We start from the raw sequence: 27,084 nt of genomic DNA, 5'->3' as shown, positions 1-27,084 counted from the left end.
TGAAGTCACTGAACTTATAGCGATTTCTGGCCATTTGGAATGCAGGTCATGTACTACAACAAGGAAACGCTGGTGCTGTGGAGTTGCTTCAACTGGACCGACGATATCCAACTGAAGTTGTTGCCATGGTCTTTGTGGCCATGGAATGGACTTCATTGGCGCTAGTTCGATATTTGTAGCCTTTTCGCTCAGAATGCATACCTCGCAGCGTGAGACGAATTCCTCAATGCGAGTGTCAATCCCAGGCCACCATACTGAATCGCAACATCTCTGTTTCATGCAGACAATGCCAGGGTGTCTATCATGTACCAATGAGAGAAAGCACTGTTGAAGCGAATTGGGAATTACTGTTCTATCACCACGAGCTAGGCAGCCATCGTTCCAAACGGAAAATTCATCGCGAAGTCTGTGGATGGTTTCCAGCTCTTCTGGAATTTGCTTAGGCCATTCAGTCTGAAGGACAAGTACTGGAGCATAGCATCACTGTGATTTGGTTTTGAGTTTGTCGCAGGAGACAAGGTTTCTGATGGTCTGTGATGATCGACGTGACATATGTTTCGTCATCTGTGAATAAGTCAGCACCAGAGTCCGAAACATGTATCGAGCGGCTAAGCATGTCAGCTACGTGGTTGCGACTGCCATACTGTACATCAAAGTTATACTGATGAAGGCGATCTGACCATCAGCTGATTCGTAGTGGTCTCTGGCCAGATCACGTTGTAGCGAGTAGCGTAGTTAGTGCTTGGTGATCCATACAGAAGGTAAATTTCCTGTCATAGATGTAGATGTGCCAGCGTTCACATGCGTAGATGTAAGCAAGTGTTTTGTGTTCCCCTGTAGAGTATTTACGTTCTGTAGATGAGAGCGTGCGAGAGGCGAAGGCTACTGGGCGTTCCAGGCCGTCAATCCAATGCGAGAGCACAGCTCCAATGGCGGTGCCTGATGCATCTGTGGTGTCGCACATAGTGGGATTCGGATCAAAGTGCGCGAGAATAGGGAGGGATAGGATTTCTTTCTTAAATGTGGTGAATGCCTGAGCCTGGAAATGTGTCCATTGCCAAGGGATGTCCTTGTGCAGCAACTTGCGAAGTGGTGCGGCAATGTGCGCATAGTGCGGGACGAACTTCAGATAGAAGTTGCAAGTGCCGAGGAATGATGAAAGTTCTTAGATATTGGTAGCTTCCTGCATTCGCTGGATCACGTCAATGTTTTCAAGCGTTAGCTTGACACCTTGTGCTGTGACTCTGTAGCCCAGAAAGTTTATTTCTCCAGTAGTGAATGTACACTTATCGGTATTAAGTGTAATATTATGTGTAGCAAGTCCAGCCACAACTGCGTGAAGTCGCTGGTCATGTTCTTCCATTGTCCATCCATGGACGACGCTATCATCAAGCAGATTGAGGTCTCCCTCTATGCCTGTTAGCATAGTAGTGACAATCTTCTGAAATGCACTTGGTGCACAAGATAGTCCGTAGGGCATGCGTCGATACTGATACAGACCATCATGAATGCCGTGAGCGGTTTGCTGTCCTCTGCTAGGGGTATTTGCAGGTAATGGCAGTGCATGCTGAGTTTTGTAAAAAATATTGAGCCATAGAATTCTGAAGACAGTTCGTCGATGGTAGGAAGAGGGTACTTGTTGGGGATGATGGCCTTGTTGACCTCTTTCAGATCGATGCGTAGGCAGATCTCCCCAATTTTACGCCATGCAATGAATAAGTTTGAGATCCAGGGTGAGGAGTCAATGCTTTCAATGATTCCCTGAGATTCGAATCGTGTTAATTCTTGGTCATGAACCGCGAATGGGAGACGGCGAAGACGCTGCGTAACTAGTTTGATGGAAGGGTCAACGCGGGGACGATGGCAGAATGTTGTTGTCACTCCAGATCCTGTGAAGGTTGAGGGATACTGCTTGTCAAAGTCCACCGTGTACACAGGTATGCCAGTTAGGTCGCAAACTTTGAACCCAAGCATGTCAAAAAGGTCGACACCCATGAGGCTTCATCGCTTCACAACATGAAAGGAAAAGTTCTCCAATGTTATGTCCTTGTCATATATCGGGACAGATATGACCCCCAGGTACCTCAATTTTGGAGTCGGAGTATGCATGTAGAGTGGAATTTGCGGACTGCAGTTGACAGTGTATGAAGTGGGTTTTGTACACAGCCTCGGTCAATATGGAGGCTTTGGCTCCAAGGTCAATGAGGAGGCAGATGGGTGTGCCATCAATGTTTACAATCCTTGAATTTGCCTGAACCAATGTGCGAAATGTCACTAACGGTGTAAGCCATACTGGGTTCATCACTATCGAGGTTGTCCACATGTCAAATATGCTGCGATGAGCGACAGACACTAGCAAAATGATTCATTTTACCACATGCAGAGCATTTCTTCCCATGTGTAGGGCAGTTAGGACTCTTTGCTGAATGTGATTTGTCCCCACAGTTAAAGCAGTGGCAGTTAGGCCCGCGCTCCATAGTGGGTAGCTTATTACTAGCTCTGGGTCTCTTCTGTGATTTCCACTTTGGTTGAATGCCTTGTACATCGGCTGTAGCTGCAGTCTGCTGCACAGGGGGAACAGGGGATCTGATCGCTTTTGAGTTGCAAAGCGCTGATTTGATTTGGCTGGCCAAATGAGTTGCTTTGTCTAATGTCAATTTATCATCCTCAATTAGCAAGCATTCCCGAATGCAGGGGATCGTTGTTTTCTCAATAATTTGATCCCTGATCATTTCCTCTGTAAGTGCTCCAAAGTTACATGTAGCGGCCAGTTCAGTTAATGTAATGATGTACTGTTTAATTGGTTCACCGTTCCCTTGCCCCCTTTTACGAAATTGGTTATCTCTCCATCACGATACTTTTCTTTGGCCCAAAATATTTCTCGAGGGCGCTTACTGTTTTGTCGTAGGACTCCGTGTCTTCGATTTGGCCAATGGTGCGTTGGCATTCGGTGCCGTGGCAGTGGTTAAGTATTGCATGGCGGTGGGCTGGTGTTATGTTGTCGCCGTCTAACCCACTTGCCACTAACCCACTTTTCATCCATCTCGGCCATGGAATTGGAGGGTCCATGGGTGTGGAGAGGAAAGGCGGGGGGTTAGGGAGGTTAATTTGAGTCATCCTCATCACCAAATGATGTTGTGTATGCGTGTATAACTGACAAACTGTGCCAGGAGTAAAGTAACTTAAATTAACTGTACTTTATACAACAACAGAAAATGGAGTCTCAAACCAGCATGTACCAGCATGAATACAGCAACTGTGAATGGTTCCCGCAGGGTTCTAATGCCCATCATGTGATCTGTAACAAATAAATTGAGTATGAACACAACAGACAGAGTGGATAGAAAGGACCTGTTTCCCTTGGCAGAGGAGTGAACCACCAGGAGGCATAGATTTCAAGTAATTAGGGGGAGGTTTAGAGAAGATACGCGGGGAAATTTCTTCACCCAGAGGGTGATGGGGGTCTGGAACTCACTGCCTGAAAGGGTGGTAGAGGCAGAAACCCTCAACACATTTAAAAGATACTTAAATGTGCACTTAAAGTGCTGTAACCTCCAGGGCTACAGACCAAGAGCTGGAAAGTGGGATTAGGCTGAATAGATCTTGGTCAGCCAGCATGAACATGATGGCCCGAAATGGCCCCCTTCCGTGCTGTAAATTTCTATGATTCTATGATTCTATGAACACGCATGGATCTTTAAAATGCATATTTTGATTATTTGTTTTCATTATATATACCAGTGATTTTTTTGTTCAGTTATGTGACATTTTAGGTCTGGATAACAATTGCTGAGGTGCAAGAGATACCAGAGAAATAGCAACAAGTGCTGATTCTGTTTGTGGAGCTGGGTTTTGAAAAGCTGAGCAGAAACCACTGCTTCACAAAATGACTGGTTTTAATTCTTGCTTTTGATCAGTATATATTTTCTCATTTGCAAACTCACACACATCAGTCCAGAGATTAGTGGAAGTATCATCAGCCTAGAAACTGGCTGGCATCGACACCCTACCAAGCCAATTGTTCCCCGCCCAAGACATACTCAAGGGCCCTGAAACCTAATGTCGAGTCGCCGACGAGCTGCCTGGGGCTGCTTTCCACACTGGAAATGCAGCATCCACCATATTGGTAAAGGCAGAAAAAGAGTCGATTAGGCCCTACACCTGAAATGAAAATGCTTGCATTTATATTGCTCTTTTCATGACCTCAGGGCATCCCAAAGCACTTTACAGACAAGTAATTTTGCAATGTACTGTTGTAATGTCGGAAACATGCTGTTTTATTGATGTTGATTGAGGGATAAATATTGGCCAAGACACCAGGGATCTTCTACAAAATAGTGCCATAGTATATTTTATGTCCACCTGAGAAAGCCAACAGGGCCAAGTCAGCATGGATTTATGAAGGGGAAATCATGCTTGACAAATCTAGAATTTTTTGAGGATGTAACTAGTAGAGTGGACAAGGGAGAACCAGTGGATGTGGTGTATTTGGACTTTCAAAAGGCTTTTGACAAGGTCCCACACAAGAGATTGGTGTGAAAAATTAAAGCACATGGTATTGGGGGTAATGTATTGACGTGGATAGAGAACTGGTTGGCAGACAGGAAGCAGAGAGTCGGGATAAATGGGTCCTTTGCAGAATGGCAGGCAGTGACTAGTGGGGTGCCGCAGGGCTCAGTGCTGGTACCCCAGCTCTTTACAATATACATTAATGATTTAGATGAAGGAATTGAGAGTAATATCTCCAAGTTTGCAGATGACACTAAGCTAGGTGGCGGTGTGAGCTGTGAGGAGGATGCTAAGAGGCTGCAGGGTGACTTGCACAGGCTAGATGAGTTGGCAAATGCATGGCAGATGCAGTTTAATGTGGATAAATGTGAGGTTATCCACTTTGGTGGCAAAAACATGAAGGCAGAATATTATCTGAATGGCGGCAGATTAGGAAAAGGGGAGGGACAACGAGACCTGGGTGTTATGGTACATCAGTCATTGAAGGTTGGCATGCAGGTAGAACACACGGTGAAGAAGGTAAATGGCATGTTGGCCTTCATAACTGGGGATTTGAGTATAGGAGCAGGGAGGTCTTGACGCAGCTGTACAGGGCCTTGGTGAGGCCTTACCTGGAAGATTGTGTTCAGTTTTGGTCTCCTAATCTGAGGAAGGACATTCTTGCTATTGCGGGAGTGCAGCGAAGGTTCACCAGACTGATGCCCGGGATGGCAGGACTGACATATGAGGAAAGACTGGATCGACTGGGCCTGTATTTACTGGAGTTTAGAAGAATGAGAGGGGATCTCATAGAAACATATAAAATTCTGACGGGACTGGACAGGTTAGATGCAGGAAGAATGTTCCCGATGTTGGGGAAGTCCAGAACCAGGGGTCACAGTCTAAGGATAAGGGGTAAGCAATTTAGGACCGAGATGAGGAGAAATTTCTTCACTCAGAGAGTTGTTAACATGTGGAATTGTCTTCCGCAAAGAATTGTTGATGCCAGTTCGTTAGCTATATTCAAGAGGGTGTTGGATATGGCCCTTACGGCTAAAGGGATCAAGAGGTATGGAGAGAAAGCAGGAAACGGGTACTGGAGAGAAAGCAGGAAACGGGTACTGAGGTGAATGATCAGCCATGATCTTATTGAATGGTGGTGCAGGCTCGAAGGGCCGAATGGCCTATTCCTGCACCTATTTTCTATGTTTCTATGTTAACGTCACACCCGAAACCTGATGGTGCAGCACTCCCTTAGAACTGCACTGGAATATCAGCTGAGATTTTTGTGCTCAAGGCTCTGAAGTGGGACTTGTACCCTCAACCTTCTAACTCAGAGGCGAGAGTGCTACCAACTGAGCCATGGGTGGCAATTAAAAAGATGTTTGATTTTTTGCATATGCAACCAGGAGGCTTTACACCTGTTTGAGGCCTCTGTCCCAAAATTGAGCAGCACTGAAGGGACCGCATTCAAGAATATAGGGCCCACATGCAGCCTAACCAGTGGTCCTTAAAGTGACTGCTGGAGGCCACCACCAAGAAGGTAAACTTGTTGAAAATATTTACCTGAATGTGGAGCTGGGAGGTGCAGGAGTGCTCCTTCCAGTTTCGTTGCAATGCTGAATACCATTGTTGGATCTCACTCTGCTGCCCCCCACCACGGCACCCCCCCCACCCGATTCCCTCTTTTCCTTTGTCCTAATTTACTCCTCCCTTCCGATTGCGTTCACCACATCCCGATGACCCACTTCCTCCCAATCACCTCCCTTTCTCTAGAGTTTAGAAGAGTGAGAGTTGATCTCATTGAAACATAAAAGATTCTTACAGGCATTGGCTGGGGAGTCTAGAACCAGGGGTCACTGTCTCAAAATAATGCCATTTAGGACTGAGATGAGGAGAAACGTCTTCACTCAGATGGTGGTGAATCTTTGGAATTCTCTACCCTAGAGGGCTGTGGAGGCTCAGCCTTTGAGTATATTCAAGACAATATATGTTTTGCTATTAAGGAAATCAAGGGATATGGAGATAGTGCAGGTAAGTGGAGCTGAGGTAGAAGATCAGCCATGATCTTATTGCATGCTCAAGGAGCCGAATGGCCTACTCCTGCTCCTAATTCTTATGTTCTCATGTTCTCCCAATTGTTCCCTTCCATCCTGATCACTTTGCACCCTACACTACCCCCCACCCCACCTCCCCCAGCCCTGGACCTATCTGAAGGCCACAGATAGTGATGCAGCAACCTGAAATCCGATGTCAATTCACTAACCAAGACCCAAAATCAAGTATGCCTTGGGCCTATCCACTCCAGTGTAAGCATCGCTCATGTAAAGTCCTTACTCTACAGCATGAAACCACACGAGGCACATTCCAGGGACAAGGCCACTCTGTGACCTTTATGACAGGACTCCAGAAGTGATGACCCTGAGTGGGACATCCCTTTATATACCTGTGTGATCAGGTAAGAAGTGTCTCCCACAAGTTCACCCCCTGTGGTCAAGGTGTGCCTCTAAGTTGAGTGTATACAGTAATACAGTGGTGTTACATTGTAGTTATAAACATGACATCACCTTCCCCCCCAAAGTCTTATTGGGATCATAGGTTTAGTCTTTCAGGTGGTCTACGCTCCCTCGTGGAGCATCGCAGTTGGGGCTCTGGTTGTTGGACACTGACGTGAGTGTCTGTCACCTGTGGTGATTCCGGCCTGTCCAGGCTGACCTCAGGGACTGTGCATTCCCCTGATTGCTCTTGTTGCACGTTCACTGGCAGTAGTGTGAGCCCCATCTCATGGTCTTCTTCAGGTTCCTCCGTGTCCATGCTGAAGCTTTTTTTACTTGGTCCAGATGCTTACGGCATATCTGGCCATTGTTGAGTTCTACCACAATGACCCTATTTCCCTCCTTGTCAATTACAGCACCCTCAAGCAATTTGGGCCCCGTGGCATGATTGAGGACAAATACAGGATCATTTATTTCTACACATCTCCCCCTTGAATTACGGTCATTGTAATTGTTTTGTGACTCGCGCTTGCCCTCAACTATGTCGGTCAGGACTGGGTGGATGAGGGACAACCAAGTTTTGAGTTTCCGTTTCATGAGTAGCTCTGCGGGCGGGACCCCCGTGAGCGAGTGCGGGTGGGATCTACAGGTCAGCAGGAGGTGCGACAGGCGGCATTGTAGGGAGGGTCCTTGAATCCTGAGCATCCCTCGCTTAATGATTTGGACTACACATTCCACCTGTCCATTGGAGGTCAGCTTGAGCGGCACAGTCCTGACGTGGTTGATGCCATTGCCCGACATAAACTCCCAAAATTCGTAGCTTGTGAAACATGGGCCATTATCTCTAGCCAGGATGTCTGGCAAGCCATGGATTGCAAAGATCGCATGAAGGCTTTCCACGGTGGTGGATGACGTGCATGAATTCAGGATGATGCGCTCATTCCATTTCGAGTACGCATCTACCACAATGAGGAACATCTTCCCCATGAAAGGGCCCGCGTAGTCTACGTGAATGCGTGACCATGGCTTGGTGGGCCAGGGCCACGGGCTGAGCGAGACCTCCCTGGGGGCATTACCCAGCTGGGCACAGGTCGTGCACCTGCGAACACAGTGTTCCAGGTCTGAATCAATTCCAGGCCACAAAACGTGTGACCAGGCAATGGTCTTCATCATCACAATGCCTGGGTGCTTGCTGTGGAGTTCCCTGATGAATGCCTCCCTGCCCTTCTGGGGCATGACTACCCAGCTGCCCCATAGTAGGCAGTCGGCTTGGATGGAGAGCTCATCCATCCTTCTGTGGAACGGTCTAACCTCCTCAGGGCATGCTCCGTGTGCGGGCGTCCAATCCCCAGTCAGGACACATTTCTTAATCAAGAATAGGAGAGGATCTCTGTTTTTAGAGATTTTGATCTGGGGGGCTGTGATGGGGGAGCCTGCGCTGTCAAAGGCATCGACAGCCATGACCATCTCCGTGCTTTGCTCAGCTGCCCCCTCAGTGGTGGCCAGTGGAAGCCTGCTGAGCGCGTCACCGCAGTTTTCAGTGCCGGGCCAGTGCTGGATGGAGTAGTCATAAGCAGCTAGCGTCAGAGCCCACAGCTGTATGGGAGCTGATGCATACATAAGAACATAAGAACATAAGAACATAAGAATTAGGAACAGGAGTAGGCCATCTAGCCCCTCGAGCCTGCTCCGCCATTCAACAAGATCAAGGCTGATCTGGCCATGGACTCAGCTCCACTTACCCGTCCGGTCCCCATAACCCTTAATTCCCTTATTGGTTAAAAATCTATCTAACTGTGATTTGAATACATTCAATGAGCTAGCCTCAACTGCTTCCTTGGGCAGAGAATTCCACAGATTCACAAGCCTCTGGGAGAAGAAATTCCTTCTCAATTCGGTTTTAAATTGGCTCCCCCGTATTTTGAGGCTGTGCCCCCTAGTTCCAGTCTCCACGACCAGTGGAAACAACTTCTCTGCCTCGATCTTGTCTATCCCTTTCATTATTTTAAATGTTTCTATAAGATCACCCCTCATCCTTCTGAACTCCAATGAGTAAAGACCCAGTCTACTCAATCTATCATCATAAGGTAACCCCCTCATCTCCGGAATCAGCCTGGTGAATCATATCTGTACCCCCTCCAAAGCTAGTATATCCTTCCTTCAGTAAGGTGACCAAAACTGGACGCAGTACTCCAGGTGCGGCCTCACCAATACCCTATACAGTTACAGCAGGACCTCCCTGTTTTTGTATTCCATCCCTCTCGCAATGAAGGCCAACATTCCATTCACCTTCCTGATTACCTGCTGCACCTGCAAACTAACTTTTTGGGATTCATGCACAAGGACTCCAAAAGAGTTTCATGCACAAGGACACCCAGGTCCCTCTGCACCGCAGCATGTTGTAATTTCTCCCCATTCAAATAATATTCCTTTAACTGTTTTTTTTTCCAAGGTGGATGACCTCACATTTTACGACATTGTATTCCATCTGCCAAACCTTAGCCCATTCGCTTAAATCTCTTTGCAGCCTCTCTGTGTCCTCTACACAACTCGCTTTCCCACTAATCTTTGTGTCATCTGCAAATTTTGTTACGCTACACCTGTCCCCTCTTCCAGGTCATCTATGTATATTGTAAACAGTTGTGGTCCCAGCACCGATCCCTGTGGCACACCACTAACCACCGATTTCCAACCCGAAAAGGACCCATTTATCCCGACTCTCTGCTTTTTGTTAGCCAGCCAATTCTCGATCCATGCTAATACATTTCCTCTGACTCCGCGTACCTTTATCTTCTGCAGTAACCTTTTGTTTGGCACCTTATCGAATGCCTTTTGGAAATCTAAATACACCACATCCATCGGTACACCTCTATCCACCATGCTCATTATATCCTCAAAGAATTCCAGTAAATTAGTTAAACATGATTTCCCCTTCATGAATCCATGTTGCGTCTGCTTGATTGCACTATTCCTATCTAGATGTCCCGCTATTTCTTCCTCAATGATAGCTTCAAGCATTTTCCCCACTACAGATGTTAAACTAACCGGCCTATAGTTACCTGCCTTTTGTCTGCCCCCTTTTTTAAACAGAGGCGTTACATTAGCTGCTTTCCAATCCACTGGTACCTCCCCAGAGTCCAGAGAATTTTGGTAGATTATAACGCATGCATCTGCTATAACTTCCACCATCTCTTTTAATACCCTGGGATGCATTTCATCCGGACCAGGGGCCTTGTCTACCTTGAATCCCATTAACCTGTCCAGCACTACCCCCCTTGTGATAGTGATTATCTCAAGGTCCTCCCTTCCCACATTCCCGTGACCAGCAATTTTTGGCATGGTTTTTGTGTCTTCCACTGTGAAGACCGAAGCAAAATAATTGTTTAAGGTCTCAGCCATTTCCACATTTCCCATTATTAAATCTCCCTTCTCATCTTCTCAGGGACCAACATTTTCTTTTGTCACTCTTTTCCGTTTTATATCTGGGTAAAAGCTTTTACTATCTGTTTTTATGTTTTGCGTAAGTTTACTTTCGTAATCTATCTTTCCTTTCTTTATTGCTTTCTTAGTCATTCTTTGCTGTCGTTTAAACTTTTCCCAATCTTCTAGTTTCCCACTAACCTTGGCCACCTTATACGCATTGGTTTTTAATGTGATACTCTCCTTTATTTCCTTGGTTATCCATGGCTGGTTATCCCTTCTCTTACCGCCATTCTTTTTCACTGGAATATATTTTTGTTGAGCACTCTGAAAGAGTGCCTTAAAAGTCCTCCACTGTTCCTCAATTGTGCCACCGTTTAGTCTGTGTTTCCAGTCTACTTTAGCCAACTCTGCCCTCTTCCCACTGTAGTCCCCTTTGTTTAAGCATAGTCCGCTCATTTGAGACACTACTTCCTCACCCTCAATCTGTATTACAAATTCAACCATACTGTGATCACTCATTCCGAGAGGATCTTTTAGTAGGAGATCGTTTATTATTCCTGTCTCATTACACAGGACCAGATCTAAGATAGCTTGCTCCCTTGTAGGTTCTGTAACATACTGTTCTAAAATACAATCCCGTATGCATTCTATGAATTCCTCCTCAAGTCTACCCCGTGCGATTTGATTTGACCAATCGATATGTCGGTTAAAATCCCCCATGATTACTGCCGTTCCTTTTTCACATGCCTCCATTATTCCCTTGATTATTGCCCGCCCCACCGTGAAGTTATTATTTGGGGGCCTATAAACTACGCCCACCAGTGACTTTTTCCCCTTACTATCTCTAATCTCCACCCACAATGATTCAACATTTTGTTCATTAGAGCCAATATCGTCTCTCACAACTGCCCTGATATCATCCTTTATTAACAGAGCTACCCCACCTCCTTTCCCTTCTTGTCTATCTTTCCGAATTGTCAGATACCCCTGTATGTTTAATTCCCAGTCTTGGCCACCCTGCAACCACGTTTCTGTAATGGCCACCAAATCATACCCATTTGTAATGATTTGTGCCGTCAACTCATTTACTTTATTTCGAATGCTGTGTGCGTTTAGGGAGAGTGTTTTAATACTAGTTTTTAAACCATGATTTTTAGTTTTGACCACTCCTGCAGCCCCTTTATATTCATACATATTGTCCCTTTCTATCACCTTGTGGTTTACACTTACCCCAGTGCTACTCTGCTCTGTTGCCTCCTGCCTTTTGCATTCTTTCTTGGGGTCGTGTTCATCTGAGCTCTCACCCAGTCTAACTAGCTCAGAGCCCTCTCCTGGGTTCCGAATGCATTGGCATTGACAGCCTTCCTGTCTGACAACAGGGGTGTGAGTGGCTTGTGGTCCGTCTTTAATTCAAACTTCCTACCGAAGAGGTACTGATGCATTTTTTTTACACCATAGACACATGCAAGTGCTTCCTTCTCAACCATCCATTGCCCATTCTGCTTGAGAGAGTGACCTGGAGGCATAAGCCACAGGTTGTAGCTGACCCTCAGCATTACCCTACTGCAACACGCATCCAACCCCATAGGACGATGCATCACATGTCAGAACTAAACGTTTGCGGGGGTCGTACAGGGTCAACAACTTGTTTGAACAAAGTAGGTTTTGCACCCGATCAAAAGCCCGTTCCTGACGGTCCCCCCAAAACCAATCACAACCCTTACGCAGGAGCACGTGAAGCGGCTCCAACAACGTGCGCAAGTTTGGCAGAAAGTTCCCGAAATAGTTCAACAGTCCCAGGAGTGAACGCAGGGCTCGTCGAATCACCTCTGTTCTGGATTCAGTGGGCCGAACCCATCTGCAGCAACCCTCCTGCCCATAATCTCAACCTCAGGAGCTCAGAACATTCATTTAGACTTGTTGAGTTGCAGGCCTACCCGGTCCAGTCGGTGTAGCACCTCCTCCAGATTGTGGAGGTGTTCCTCGGTATCTCGACCCGTGATGAGGATGTCGTCCTGGAATACGATCGTTCTCGGAATGGATTTAAGCAGGCTTTCCATGTTGCGTTGAAAAATCGCGGCCGCTGATCGAATGCAAAATGGGCACTTGTTATAAGCAAACAGTCCTTGTGCGTGGTGATGGTGGTCAGTAGTTTAGATTCGTCGGCCAGTTCGTGGGTCATATAGGCTGAAGTGAGGTCCAACTTGGTGAACAGCTTGGCACCTGCCAGCATGGCGAAGAGGTCCTCCACTCTTGGGAGCGGGTATTGGTCTTGTAAGGACACCCGATTGATGGTGGCCTTGTAGTCGCCACAGATCCTGACAGAGCCATCCGCTTTTCGAACGGGAACGATGGGGCTCGCCCAGTCGCTGAATTCAACAGGCGAGATGAAGCCCCCTCGTAACAGCCGGTCCAATTCGCTCTCGATTTTTTCCCGCATCACCCTGGCTTTGTGGTGCACTGGCCTGGTGTCCAGGGTGATGTGTATCACTACTTTAGTGCCTTTGAAAGTCCCGACGCCCGGTTGGAATAGTGACTCGAATGTTGTAGGACTTGTGAGCACGAACTTCGCTCCACCGAGGACATTGCGTGAACATCCTCCTATTTCCAGTTCATCTCGGCTAACCAGCTCCTCCCCAACAGTGCGGGACCATTGCCCGGGATGATCCAGAGTGGCAGCCAGTTCACTAACCCATTGTGTGTGACAGCCATCATTGCACTGCCTAGCACCAGAATGATTTCTTTGGTGTAAGTCCGTAATTGTGTCTCAATATGTTCTAATTTGGGTCGACTGGCTTTGAGTGGCCATAGCTTCTCAAATTGCTGAACGCCCATGAGTGACTGGCTGGCCCCAGTGTCCAGCTCCATGCTTACTGGGATACTGTTCAACAAAATCCTCATCATCATTGTTGGCAGTTTGGTGTATGAACTGTGAATATTCGCCACATGGACCCGCTGAACCTCGGCGTCCATCGATTTGCTCCAAAAGTCATCCTGCCTCACAGAACCCTCTTCTGGTCCATCTACTGCATATATTAGTCTGGTTGCAGGTTTTCTGCACATTCGAGCTTAATGGCCACTGAGATTGCAGGTTCTGCAGACAAACTGTTGGAATCTGCAAGATCTGGCTGAGTGTTTTCCCCCACACCTCCAGCATGGGTTAAAGTTTCCATTGTTGGGGACAAAGGGACTATGGCCAGAAATTCCACGCTGACTGTCCCTTTGACTGCTCTTAAGTACCCTATTAGTGGGTGTCAATGGCCCCATCCCGGGCCGCATTATCCACTGTGATGGCGTGAATGTCCGTTCAGCCTGCCATTTTCTCTGTTGAAGTCTTGCTCTGGAGTCTATTGCTGCCTGGTAAATGTCGGACTGCCCCTGCCTTCCTGCGGGGCTCTGAGTAGCATTGATGATGTTGACTCCCTGATCCATCGGCGCGTTAGAGGCAGAATTGCGTGCATAAATCCTTTTCATCTCTTCCTCCCCCGCCATGAAAGATTGAGCTAACAACGCTGCCACTTCCAAGGTCAAGTCCTTGGTCTCAATTAACTTGCAAAAAATTCCCGCTTGACGATACCCTCGATAAAGAAGTCCATTAGCATCTCCCCCCTGCAGGCGTCTGTGAACTTACAGAGGCTGGCCAAACGCTGGAGATCCGCTACAACGTCCGGTATGCTCTGTCCTTCACGATGTCGGTGAGTGTAGAATCTGTGTCGAGCCATGTGAATGCTGCTCGCCGGTTTGAGGTGCTCCCCGATTAATTTGCTAAGCTCTTCAAAGGTTTTGTCCGACGGCTTTTCGGGTGCCAGTAAGTCCTTCCTGAGCGCATAAATCTTTGGCCCGCAGCTGGTCAAGAGATGAGTCCGTTGCTTGTTGGCCACTGCATCCCCCAGCCAGTCTTTAGTAATGTTTGAAGACCATTTTAACAACATGATAATGATGGTTGCTGGTGTCTGGTGTGCAACGGCCACCATATGTTAAAAAATCCACGCACAGACACCTTCCACCCTTCAACATATAGTTCGGACCTGGAATGTCAGTTCCTTCATTGAAACACCTGTGAACTCATCCCGTTTTGGCGTGGAAGCAAGTCATCCTCAATACAAGGGACTGTCTAAGAAGAAGAATGATTAATTACTGTCTTCATTGTTGGGGATTGTAAAGATTTAACATTTTCAGTTTGTGTTAACTTTTCCTTTCTGGCTCTTTCTCTCTTAATCCAGGCTTTCTTGCCCTCTCTTTATTTCTCCTTCTGTATCTGATTTGACATTGAATCCATCCACTCTAATTTACACTTCCTGCTCAGTTAATTTCACAATCCTTCAATCTGATTGGTTAAGGAGATACACAGTTGTTTGGGCTGTTCTCTCAATGTTGCAGATGCCTGTTTCCCTCGCTGCGACATTTTCAGCTCACAGTTTCAGCATGCAAAATATGTAAAAATCTAACCCTACAAGAGCAAGTCGAACTAACAGTAGATTCCGTTTGATGCCCTGCCACAGCGAATTATGGGACATTAATGTGGATTCATGACTCTAATGCAGCCTGACACAGAATGGGGAAAAACAACCCCAAATAAATAAATTAATGCAAGTTAGCGTTGGTGGGGATAAATGAATTAAATAAACTAGGGAGGAAGTGGACAACATCAATTAAAGATGTGGGGTGAATGAAGTAAAAGGGCCTTGACACATCAGCAATATTAACTGAATAAAGACCTGGACTTCATTTAACAATATTAATTCAGTAAGAACCAAGTTCTGCATTGAAAGAATTAAATAAATCATAAAAATTCATTAAATTAAAAGGCTAGCCTGAGAAACTCACAGGGGAAGTGGAGAGGGACACACGAACGCAGAGTGTGGTGGGTGGTTCGACGAAAATGTAGCTCTTGCTTCTGCAGCTCATTCGATACCTGGCTGGCGTATGCCCAGAGGCTGGAATGCCAAGTGAGCTAAGGGACACTGGCTTCGAGATGGTTTTTAAAAAAAATAATTCACAGGATGTGGGTGTCACTGGCAAGGCCAGCATTTATTGTCCATCCCTAATGCTCCTTGAGAGGGATGGTGGTGAACCACCATCTCAGATGGCAATTAAGAGTTAACCACACTGCTGTGGGTCTGGAGTCACATATAGGCCAAACTGGATAAGGACAGCAGATTTCCTTCCCTAAAGGACATTAGTGAACCAGATTGTTTTTTATGACAATCCACTAGTTCCATGGTCACCATTACTGATACTAGCTTTTTATTCCAGGTTTATTTAATTACCTGAATTTAAATTCCCCAGCTGCAGTAGTGGGATTTGAACTCATGTCTCCAAATCATTAAGGCCTCTGGATTACTAGACCAGTAACATTACCAGACCAGTAACATTATCACTATACTACCGGTGAAACTAAGCTTCGCCTGGGGGTGTGTGCTGGGGGTGGGTGGTAAGCTCCAGGTGAGGGAAGTGGCCTGCACTCCTGAAGACTGGCCAACAGTTGTCAGTGGATTGACCCACTTGCAAAGGGGTCTGGAGGGGCTCGAGGGATTACAGCCAGTGAATCTTTTCAGAGCCTGAAACTAGCATCAAAATGAATGCAGTTGAGAAGCAAACGATGGCGAAAAAAACCCATCATGGCGTCGGAGACATCGCGACTGTGAGAGAAAAATGACACATGTACTGCTCAATGCGACCTGGTGACCTGAGCCTCTAACTGCAGCATCACTGAGTGCACATTAAAACGTGACAGGGCAGGCATCACCAGGTATTGACACAATTAACATTGAAAATCCTGTCAGGGTTCTTGTCATAGGACTGTTGAATAAAAGGATGACAGGGTATACCGATTTTCATAATATATAGATGGAGATATAAAACTGCAATGACACTTAGAGCGACTAAGATTTATTATGATCTTCATTTAGGTAATGCTGTACTTCATCCAAGTGCCATTCTTCATGAGTGCGCCAAGACAGTGAGTGTTGACAGGGGATTTAACTAAGCTGAGTGCAAATTCCTGAGAAGAATAAGAAAAAATGAATAATAGTAAGATTATATGATGTTATTCAATTCACAAAATGTTGAAACGTACACCTTCCAGCAGATTTCACTGGATAACGATCGGGAAACTTGGCTGACTTTACAGTTCCTTAGTCATAAGACACTAAAGCCAATGTAATGGGGTAGAATTTGCCATTGGTATGACTGCATACTCTCTGCTTGCACTAAATCCCGAACGTGCGACCTGTCAAGTTACGCCTTGACAGATGATCCACACTGACGGGGAAATCCTCATTGTGTGCACAGGCTTGGGCTAATTGCCCACCAACTGCCCAGCAATTACGGAGGAAAATGTTGCAGCCGTTGAAAGCAGACGCAGGAGCCTGTGTCACTGTGAAAGGAACTACCTTTCTGTTCTTTTGCAGGATAATGGTGGAAATAAATAAGAATTTGCATCCAGCCAAGGTGGTTCAGCAATAGCTAAAATACTTTAAGGAGTGTATTTTTAAAATTGATCAAAAGTTTTTTTTCATATTAGACAGGCAGTAATATAATTTGCTATCTTTTTAAAAATGTGTTCCTGGGATGTGGACGTCACTGGCAAGGCCAGCATTTATTGCCCATCCCTAATTGCCCTCGAGAAGATGGTGGTGAGCAGTTTTCTTGAACTGCTGCAGTCCATGTGCTGAAGGTACGCCCACAGTGCTGATAGGGAGGGAATTCCAGGATTTTGACCCAGCGACGATGAAGGAACAGCGATACACTTCCAAATCAGGATGGTGTGTAACTTGGAGGGGAACTTGCAGGTAATGATGTTTCCATGCCCCTGCTGCCCTTGTCCTTCTGGATGGTGGAGGTCATGGGTTTGGGAGGTGCTGCCGAAGAAGCCTTGGCAAATTAATATGGTATAATTTACTGTAATACAGTTCAATTAATGAAAAGAAGAAATCTAATATCAATTTGCATCTGTGTGAGAGAGAAAGAGAGGGTCATTTTGGAATTATTTATTCTCCTAGTCCTTTTTAATTATTCTGAAAATACATCCAGTGGCAGATAATTCTGTAAAAATATAACGTTGGGTGAAATGCAAGTAAGAAGATTACCAGTATTGGAGGTAGACACTTTCCCTTCGGTGTACTGATTGTAACACCAGACCCATGTGGTCCCAGGTCACCTACCACACACGCTACGCCCCTGGGATCTATGGGCCATTACGCTGCCCTCGAGTACGCAGTATCAGAGAGCAAGTTCACGAAGGAGGTACGTTTTTATTCTGTATACTCCGTATGCCTCTGACCGCAACATCTGCCCCAATGTTTCCACTACTCTCTGAGGTGAAATCAGCTAAGTCAGCACGTGCAGATCAGAGACAGAACCTGGGACCTTCCTGATTCAGTGAGAGGTGATATATTTACCAATGAACCACAAGGGGAGCCCTTAATTTTAAGAATGGAAAATGATCTATTTAATTGTTTGGCCATAACTTTGCACAATTATTGAATGCTAACCTCCTAGAGGCCCTTAAGATCAACACAAAACAATACTGCTGTAAGTTGCACAACCACAATATCGGCATCGAAATGCAAAGGACACGACACATTGGAAATCAGCTTAAAATATAAATTATATCAAGACCCTCAAAATTGGTTGTTTTACAATGCACTTGACATATTTTATGCTGTGCGTGTTGCTGTTATAAACAAAGTCATTCAACAATTGATTTACAATAAAAATCAACCCATGTTACTATATTTACCATAAAATGTATTGAATCCACTCCAACATCTAATTCTTTACAAATTGAGTTTGTCACCTTTCATATTAAATAATTAACCGTAGGCTGGACAAACTCAAATTCTTTTCAATCCTAGTTTATCAACTAACATGTTATACCAAACCAGCACTCGTGTAATCAGAATAAATGAGCAAAATTCACAAAAGATTCGTGCCTGCTGATCTAATTAATTATTCATGCCGCATATTGCCTGAAGCTATGATGCTAAACTAATGTTTGTTTGTTTTTACATATTACCTAATTTATCGCCAAATCATTCATTGCTTTGCACTGAATTAGGTGAATTATAAATGGAATAGCTGAGAACACTCATTTTAGATTGACATCTAAGATTTTCAAAGTTACGGAGCAAGCAAGTCAACGTTAGCTCTATAGTGTATTAAAGGAAGATATTAGTGAAAGGATTATTGTATAATATCTACTCTAAGCAAGGCAGTAGGCAACACGTATAATGTACAAATGTGAAAACAGGGAATTATAGACCGGTCAGCCTGACATCGGTAGTGGGTAAAATGATGGAATCAATTATTAAGGATGTCATAGCAGTGCATTTGGAAAGAGGTGACATGATAGGTCCAAGTCAGCATGGATTTGTGAAAGGGAAATCATGCTTGACAAATCTTCTGGAATTTTTGGAGGATGTTTCCAGTAGAGTGGACAAGGGAGAACCAGTTGATGTGGTGTATTTGGACTTTCAGAAGGCTTTCGACAAGGTCCCACACAAGAGATTAATGTGCAAAGTTAAAGCACATGGGATTGGGGGTAGAGTGCTGACGTGGATTGAGAACTGGTTAGCAGACAGGAAGCAAAGAGTAGGAGTAAATGGGTACTTTTCAGAATGGCAGGCAGTGACTAGTGGGGCACCGCAAGGTTCTGTGCTGGGGCCCCAGCTGTTTACATTGTACATTAATGATTTAGACGTGGGGATTAAATGTAGTATCTCCAAATTTGCGGATGACACTAAGTTGATAGCAGTGTGAGCTGCGAGGAGGATGCTATGAGGCTGCAGAGTGACTTGGATAGGTTAGGTGAGTGGGCAAATGAATGGCAGATGAAGTATAATGTGGATAAATGTGAGGTTACCACTTTGGTGGTAAAAACAGAGAGACAGACTATTATCTGAATGGTGACAGATTAGGAAAAGGGGAGGTGCAACGAGACCTGGGTGTCATGGTACATCAGTCATTGAAGGTTGGCATGCAGGTACAGCAGGCGGTTAAGAAAGCAAATGGCATGTTGGCCTTCATAGCGAGGGGATTTGAGTACAGGGGTAGGGAGGTGTTACTACAGTTGTACAGGGCCTTGGTGAGGCCACACCTGGAGTATTGTGTACAGTTTTGGTCTCCTAACTTGAGGAAGGACATTCTTGCAATGTTGGGGAAGTCCAGAACCAGGGGTCACAGTCTAAGGATAAGGGGTAAGCCATTTAGGACCGAGATGAGGAGAAACTTCTTCACCCAGAGAGTCGTAAACCTGTGGAATTCTCTACCACAGAAAGTTGTTGAGGACAATTCACTAAATATATTCAAAAAGGAGTTAGATGTAATCCTTACTACTAGGGAGATCAAGGGGTATGGCGAGAAAGCAGGAATGGGGTACTGAGGTTGCATGTTCAGCCATGAACTCATTGAATGGCAGTGCAGGCTCAAAGGGCCGAATGGCCTACTCCTGCACCTAGTTTCTATGTTTCTATATAACAGGGGCGAGGTCCCACTTAAATAGGTCAGACGGTGAATCTTCTGTTCATCAGGGTAAAGGATATCAGTGCTGGAAAATAGGACACCTTCTATTCCAGACACTTGAAATGACTATCAAGCAATCCCATATATTAGCCTGGTTAGATGTGAGAAGACTTCTTTCAATTCTGCCTCAAAAATTCACTTCACATCAATGTGAGGGGTGTTCGTACCAGGAAATGGAATGCTGAGTCCTGGAGGCAAGCCAGCACTCAGAACACCCGAGAGAGGAGGGGAGGAGAAAAGATCGGCAAGGAAATAAAATGCCTTGGGTCTCTTAAACGTAATAAACTATCATTTCAATGACAAAGTAAAGGTCATGTTCAAATGAAATGAAAAGTAAATACTTTAAGTTGCTATAATGTAGAAGAAAGCAAGATGTGAAGACTTTTAATATAAAAATGCTACAAAAAATCTTTCTTAGTATTGATAGCTAGCATATAACACTGTTCTACTTACCCTGAAGTGCATTTAAAATATACAAAGCAACTTCTTTGTGTGCCACCTTAGAATTTATGTTCAATACAATGTTTGTCAGACGATTGATTGCTGGTTTATAGTAGAACCTTCCCATTTTATATTGTGCAATGCACTAATAAGAAGACTGGTAGGCATAAGGTGAGCTCTGGGTACGCATTCTTGGGAGGTCCAGCTTATTTTCTTTCCTTTAACATATCATTGACGTCTACTCTGAATTTTGACAAAATCTTGCAATGTACAGTCAAGCTTCCAACACGTATTTCTTCATAAAAAACACATGATTAGTTGCTACTGATAGTGCTAAGTGTCAGCCTTGGCTATGTGGTATCACTTGTTAAGTATCGAATAACTCCATGAGGCTAAGTACGGTGAGCTAGTTCAGGCATGACCTTACTCCAGTTTATTTATTCTCAAACTGAGGATTCAACATGGCTGCCAACATTAAATACACGACTTGCACATGTCTGCCAGTGACCATTAGGACTCCGACAGTTGCGCCCTCCGATGGCAGGTAAAACCCAGTTGACATACATAACATAATTCTCCCCAAAGTCCTTGGTACAGGTTGTATTTACAAGTTGAGACGGTCCGGTGCCTTCCGCTCCCTGGTTGATCTTCTCAGTTCGAACCCAAGCTTGGGTAAGTTAGTAGGACCTTTGCTGCATTGCAGAGCAGTCGGTCTGACAGGACTGTCGGGGATGGTAGGTTTGTCTTCGTGAATGACACAAGGGTCAACTGATGGTTGGATGTGTGTTGGTTGGTCGATGATGATGTCATCTTCAATTTGTTCTGGATTGTCTGTGAATCGCAGTTTGGTTTGGTCGATGCGCCTCTTGCACGTTTGGCCATTTAACAGTTTGACTACAAACACCCTGTTCCCCTCCTTGGCCAAAACCGTGTCAGCAACCCACTTTAGACTATGACCATAATTCAGGACAAATATAGGGTCATGAACAGCAATGTCACGTGATACGGCCACGCGATCGTGGTACCATTGCTGACGTTGCCTTCTGGTTTCGACATGATCATTGAGATCCGGGTGTACAAGGGAGGGCCTGGTTTTGAGCCCTCTCTTCGTTAACAGCTCGGCAGGAGGAACCCTGGTGAGTGAGTGGAATCTCGTCCGGTAACTGAGCAGAATGCGGGACAAGCAGGTCTGTAGGGAGCCGTGAGTCATGCATTTTAGGCTCTGCTTAATGGTTTGGACAGCCCGCTCTGCTTGACCGTTAGACGCGGGTTTGAAAGGGGTAGACCTGACATGCTTGATGTCATTACGGGTCATAAACTTGTGGAACTCCGAACTGGTGAAACACGGTCTATTGTTGCTGACAAGGATGTCGGGCAGGCCATGGGTGGCGAACATGGCCGGAGGCTTTCAATAGTGGCTGTGGATGTGCTGGATGACATGATTACACATTCAATCCATTTGGAGTAAGCGTCCACTACCACTAAAAGTATTTTACCGAGAAAGGGGCCGGCAAAGTCTATGTGGATCGTTGACCACGGTTTGGATAGCCATGACCACAGGCTCAGCGGAGCCTTCACAGGTGCGATACTCAGGTGCATGGAAGTGTTGCACTGATACACAAATGACTCAAAGTCCGAGTGAATGCCAGGTCACCAAACGTGAGACCTGACAATGGCCTTCATCATGACAATGCCTGGGTGGGTACTGTGTAAATCTCGCACAAAAATTTCCCTGCCGTTTTTTTGCATAACAACACGATTACACCATAACAGACAATCAGACTGAATAGACAATTCATCTTTGCGGCGGCTATAAGGCTTAACTTCATCCTGCATTTCCCTGAGAATGGCAGACCAATTTCCATTTAGGACACACCTTTTTACGATTGACAGTACAGGATCCTGGCTGGTACAGGTCCTAATTTGGCGAGCCGTGACAGGTGACCCTTCGTTCTCGAAGGCATCCATGACCAGCAGCAAGTCTATGGGCTGTGGCATTTCCACCCGGTTTGTGGGCAATGTTAGCCGGCTAAGCACATCAGCACAGTTTTCAGTGCCTGGTCTGTGGCGGATGACATAATCATAAGCGGATAATGTCAGTGCCCATCTTTGGATGCAGGACGAGGCATTGGTGTTTATACCTTTGCTCTCAGAAAACAATGAAATGAGCTCAAACCGAAGCCCAAACAGGGTATTGGTGCATTTTCCTAACCCATATATGCATGCTGAAGCTTCTTTCTCTACCTTTCTCGCCTCTTTCAGCCTGAGACAGACTTCTGGATGTGTATGCAACTGGTTGGAGTTTGCCTGATACATTGGCTTGCTGGAACACACAATCGACCTCATGATGAGGCGTCACAGGCCAGCACTAACTGCTTAGATGGGTCATATTGCACCAGTAATTTATTGAAACATTGTAGGTTCCTGGTGTTGTGCATGTATAATATATGTATATACCCTGTACACTCAATGTACAATTACATAAGACCACTGAATGTATCTTCACACTGTATACACTATGCCTGTACCACCAGAAAGTGCAACTGGTGGAGACCTAGAGGTCACCTGCACACTGCAGGTAACCAAGTATAAAAGGGAGCTCACCTTACTGTACCCTCATTCAGGAGCTGCAATAAATGGACTAAGGTCACAACAGTTCAAGTGCAATACCTTACCTCGTGAAGTCATTGCTTGAGTGCTTACAGACATAATAACTGGTGACGAGATTATGAATTTCCACGTGTAAAATGGCTAACTTTGGCAACTTTCAACAATTAGCTGATGGGGAAGATTGGGATGCCTTTGTGGAAAGGCTCAAATACTATTTCATCGCGAACGACCTGGCTGGAGACACACCGACCTCGCTGGCTGATAAGTGCAGAGCTATCCTGCTCAGCAGTTGTGGACCCACCGTCTATGGCCTTGTCAGGGACTTGCTAGCCCCAGAGAAAAAGACAACCAAAATGTATGCGTAGCTCGTTACGATGATACAGGAACAGCTCAAGCCTAAAGTGAGCATCCTCACAGCCAAACACCGGTTTTACACACACCGACGGCCCACAGGCCAAGAAATCGCAAAATATGCTGCAGACCTGAGACGACTGGCTGCACCGTATGATTTTGGCGACCACCTCACCGAAGCACTGAGGGACATCTTTGTTATTGGAATCGGCCATGAGGGCCTCCTCCACAGGCTGCTTTCTGCGGGTACCATGGTCACCCTGCAGAAGGCAATCAACGTCAGCCAGGCGTTCATGGCCTCGGCTTGCGATTCCAAGAGGATGATGACTCACCCCCAGGCCTGTAACCCAGTAAGTACCGTGAACCGACTGGCGCCTTTTAGAGGCAAGACTGCTACACCGAGTCCCGCAACTCTGAGTCCGCCACATGGGGCCAACCGGCCAACCCCATGCTGACGCTGTGGAGGAAATCACAGGGCCCACCAATGCCGTCACAAATACTATACTTGCAAAGGTGTAACGCGAAAGGCCATCTCCAGCGAATGTGTAAAATAAATTTTATTCACCGAGTCGTTGAAGAGTTTGCCGATCACCCGGGCTCCAGCGCTGATGAAGATGAAGAGAGAGTCCAGGAGGCAGCTCAGCCCCAGGAAGAGGTGTACAGAGTGTTCACCTGCTCCACCGAGAGCTTGCTTTGAAAATGGAAGTTGAAATCAACGGTGTTCCAGTCTCGATGGAGGTCGTCACTTGGGCGAGCCAATTATTGATGAATCAGGCGGCCTTCGAGAAACTCTGGGGCAATCCAGTCGAACGATCTAAAATGCTCCCGATCCAGGTGAAGCTGCTCACCTACACAAACGACACCATCCCAGTCGTTGGCAGCGTGGATATCCAGGTGTCCTACGGCGGCTCAATACACAAACTACCTTTGTGGATCGTTGCTGGTGATGGTCCAATGTTGCAAGGAAGAAGATGGATGAAGCAAATCCAAATCTGTTGGAGCTGGGAAAGCCTCCAGGCCCCGGCGATCGACATCCAATGCGGCCCCAAATTTGGATCCATCACAACACCTGAAGATCCTACCATCCAACTCGACTGTGCAGCAACGACACAGACCGCACAACCCAATGGTGAGATGATCCAACCCAAACGACCAGACCTCACCTTCAGGGCTCTAATGGCAGGACTCTGGGAGGAAGAAGATCAGTGCAGAAGGTAACTCCCTGGCTTCCGTGGCAGAACCTGGGGAGAATAGGATCACCGCAGCCTACCTCGTGGAGAGAAAGAAGATGGCGCCCGCACCACGAGGTGAAGCACCTGAAATCAAGATGGCTGCCACCAGATCATGAGGAGCAGCATTGAGGGAGAAACACATGATACCAAGCAGCAAACGGGGTAAAGATTGCAAGGCCCTCTTAAAGAAGACCGGCAACCCAGCACAATTAAAGGGACAGTTCCACTCTTTGTACAGCGATGCCGGTGATATATATGTCAAAGATGTAATTAACAAATGCAAGTATTTAAATGTAACTTTGAACAGTGATGCTGGTAGTATATGTGGAAAAGATGTAATTGACGAATGCGAATATGTAAAGATAACTAACAATGTCGAGTCGGGTGATTGCGGTTGGAACCAATGTATCATGACTGTAAGTGAAGAAATGATGTGTGATACTGGGTTCTACATGCACACTGACAAAACCAAGGGCAACCTCCCGTGGGAAGCACCCACGTCCAGCGAACTACCCGATTATGTAGCCTGCGCCTCCGGGACCAACGTGATGGCCCAGGGAGTGTGGCCACACACAGAGGGAGTATACCCACTGCAGAGCCAGTGATCAGCGGATGGCACAGGCACCACTACTGGCACCCTGCCCCAGATAGGCCCTACCTCTCTGGCCACCAGGGCCAGTACTGGGAGCAAGAGGCTAGCACCCTCCAGCCCTTCCAACGGGACCTGGGATGACCAGGCTCCCACTACCGCTGAAGGGCAGCAGGGAGACACTGCAGCCCTCAAAGGAGGACAGGGAGGCCACACATTCCTGTGGCTCTGCCCAACACTAGGCAATGGCAAAGGCTCTGAGACCCAGCCAGTTTAACGATCCGAGCCCACCCAGCTGGCAGGGGGCGCAGCGCCGCCATCAGACAACCTGGACACAGTCCGGTTATTCTGGAACTAGCGCCCTCACCCACCTGCACCTACACCCCAGGGGCAAGACTGTAATACCATATATGTACCTTAGCCATACAAATGGTCTACGTATGGGGGGGGGGGGATGGATGTATGCAGCCATGGACACACATGGATCACACCCAGAACACACTCAACCCCCACTGCAGCCTCCAACCGTCCACTGCTGACCATTTCCTAATGTCGTGGCAATAAGGACTTGGGGATCTACAGGGAGAGAGCCATTCCCAAGCACAGACAAGGTGCAAGGGCTTTGGGCACTTAAGTCGTGGGCCAGAGCACACAGTGCAAAGGTCAGTGGCACAAGACTTAGGGGGGAGTGATGTTGTGTATCAACAGTTACGTAAGACACCACTGAATGTATCTTCACACTGTATACACTATGCCTGTACCACCAAAGGGTGCAACTGATAGAGACCTAGGGGTCACCTGCACACTGCAGGTAACCAAGTATAAAAGGGAGCTCACCTTACTGTACCCTCATTCAGGAGCTGCAATAAATAGACTAAGGTCACAACAGTTCAAGTGCAATACCTTACCTTGTGGAGTCATTATTAGAGTGCTTACAGACATAACACCTGGCCTTCTCAAAAGCTCTGTCTTGAGATTTGCCCCAAACCCAGTCGTTACCATTTTTCAGCAACATGTGCAAGGGCTCTAGCAATGTGCTCAAACTAGGTAGAAAGATACCGAAATATTTGAGAAGACCCAGGAACGAACGCAGCTCCATCACACTCTGGGGTCTGGGTGCATTCTTGATGGCACCTGTCTTCGAGTCTGTGGGCCTGATGTCACCTGCTGCAATCTTTCTCCCCGGGAATTTGATTTCTGGTTCCATGAAAACTCAACTTGGAGCATTTTAGCCTGAGTCCCACTCTGTCCAGACAACATAAAACCTCTTCCAGGTTGTGCAGGTGTTCGGTGGCGTCGCGACCGGTGATCAGGATATTACCTTGGAACACAACGGTTCTCGGGACGGACTTCAGCAAACTCTCCATGTTTCTCTGAAATATGACTACCGCCGAGCGAATTCCGAAAGGGCATCTGTGGTATATAAATAGTCCTTTGTGCGTGTTGAAGCACAACAGTTTTTTCGACGATTCAACCAGTTCCTGTGTCATGTAAGCGGAGGTCAGGTCCAATTTGGTGAACGACTTCCCCCCTGCTAGCGTTGCAAACAGGTTGTCAGCCTTGGGTAACAGATACTGATCCTGTATCGAGACTCGGTTGATCGTTACCTTGTAGTCACCGCAGATCCTGGCCGTGCCATTTGCATGCAATCCCATGTTCCGCCACCATGGAGCTCATGCCCTGAAGTCCCAAGGGATCCCAACATCCCTTGGGAGCACTATGTATAAGCCGGCCCCTAACGCCTGGTCCTCACTCTGGAGTGCCTTATTAAAGACTGAGGTCACTGTTACTTTAACCTCCCTGTCTGCAGCCTCATCTGTGTTAGGAACACAATACCTGGCGACGAGAATACGAATCCAACGCAAAGATGCAGCAAACTGTGGGCATCCTGGAGACGTTCTTGGAGGGTGAGGACTGGGAAGCCTATGTC

This window comes from Pristiophorus japonicus, chromosome 1 (genome assembly GCF_044704955.1).
Source record: "Pristiophorus japonicus isolate sPriJap1 chromosome 1, sPriJap1.hap1, whole genome shotgun sequence".
NCBI classification, from domain to species: Eukaryota; Metazoa; Chordata; class Chondrichthyes; family Pristiophoridae; genus Pristiophorus; species Pristiophorus japonicus.
The sequence above is the reverse complement of the archived record's forward strand: the minus strand, read 5'-3'. Positions refer to the sequence as shown.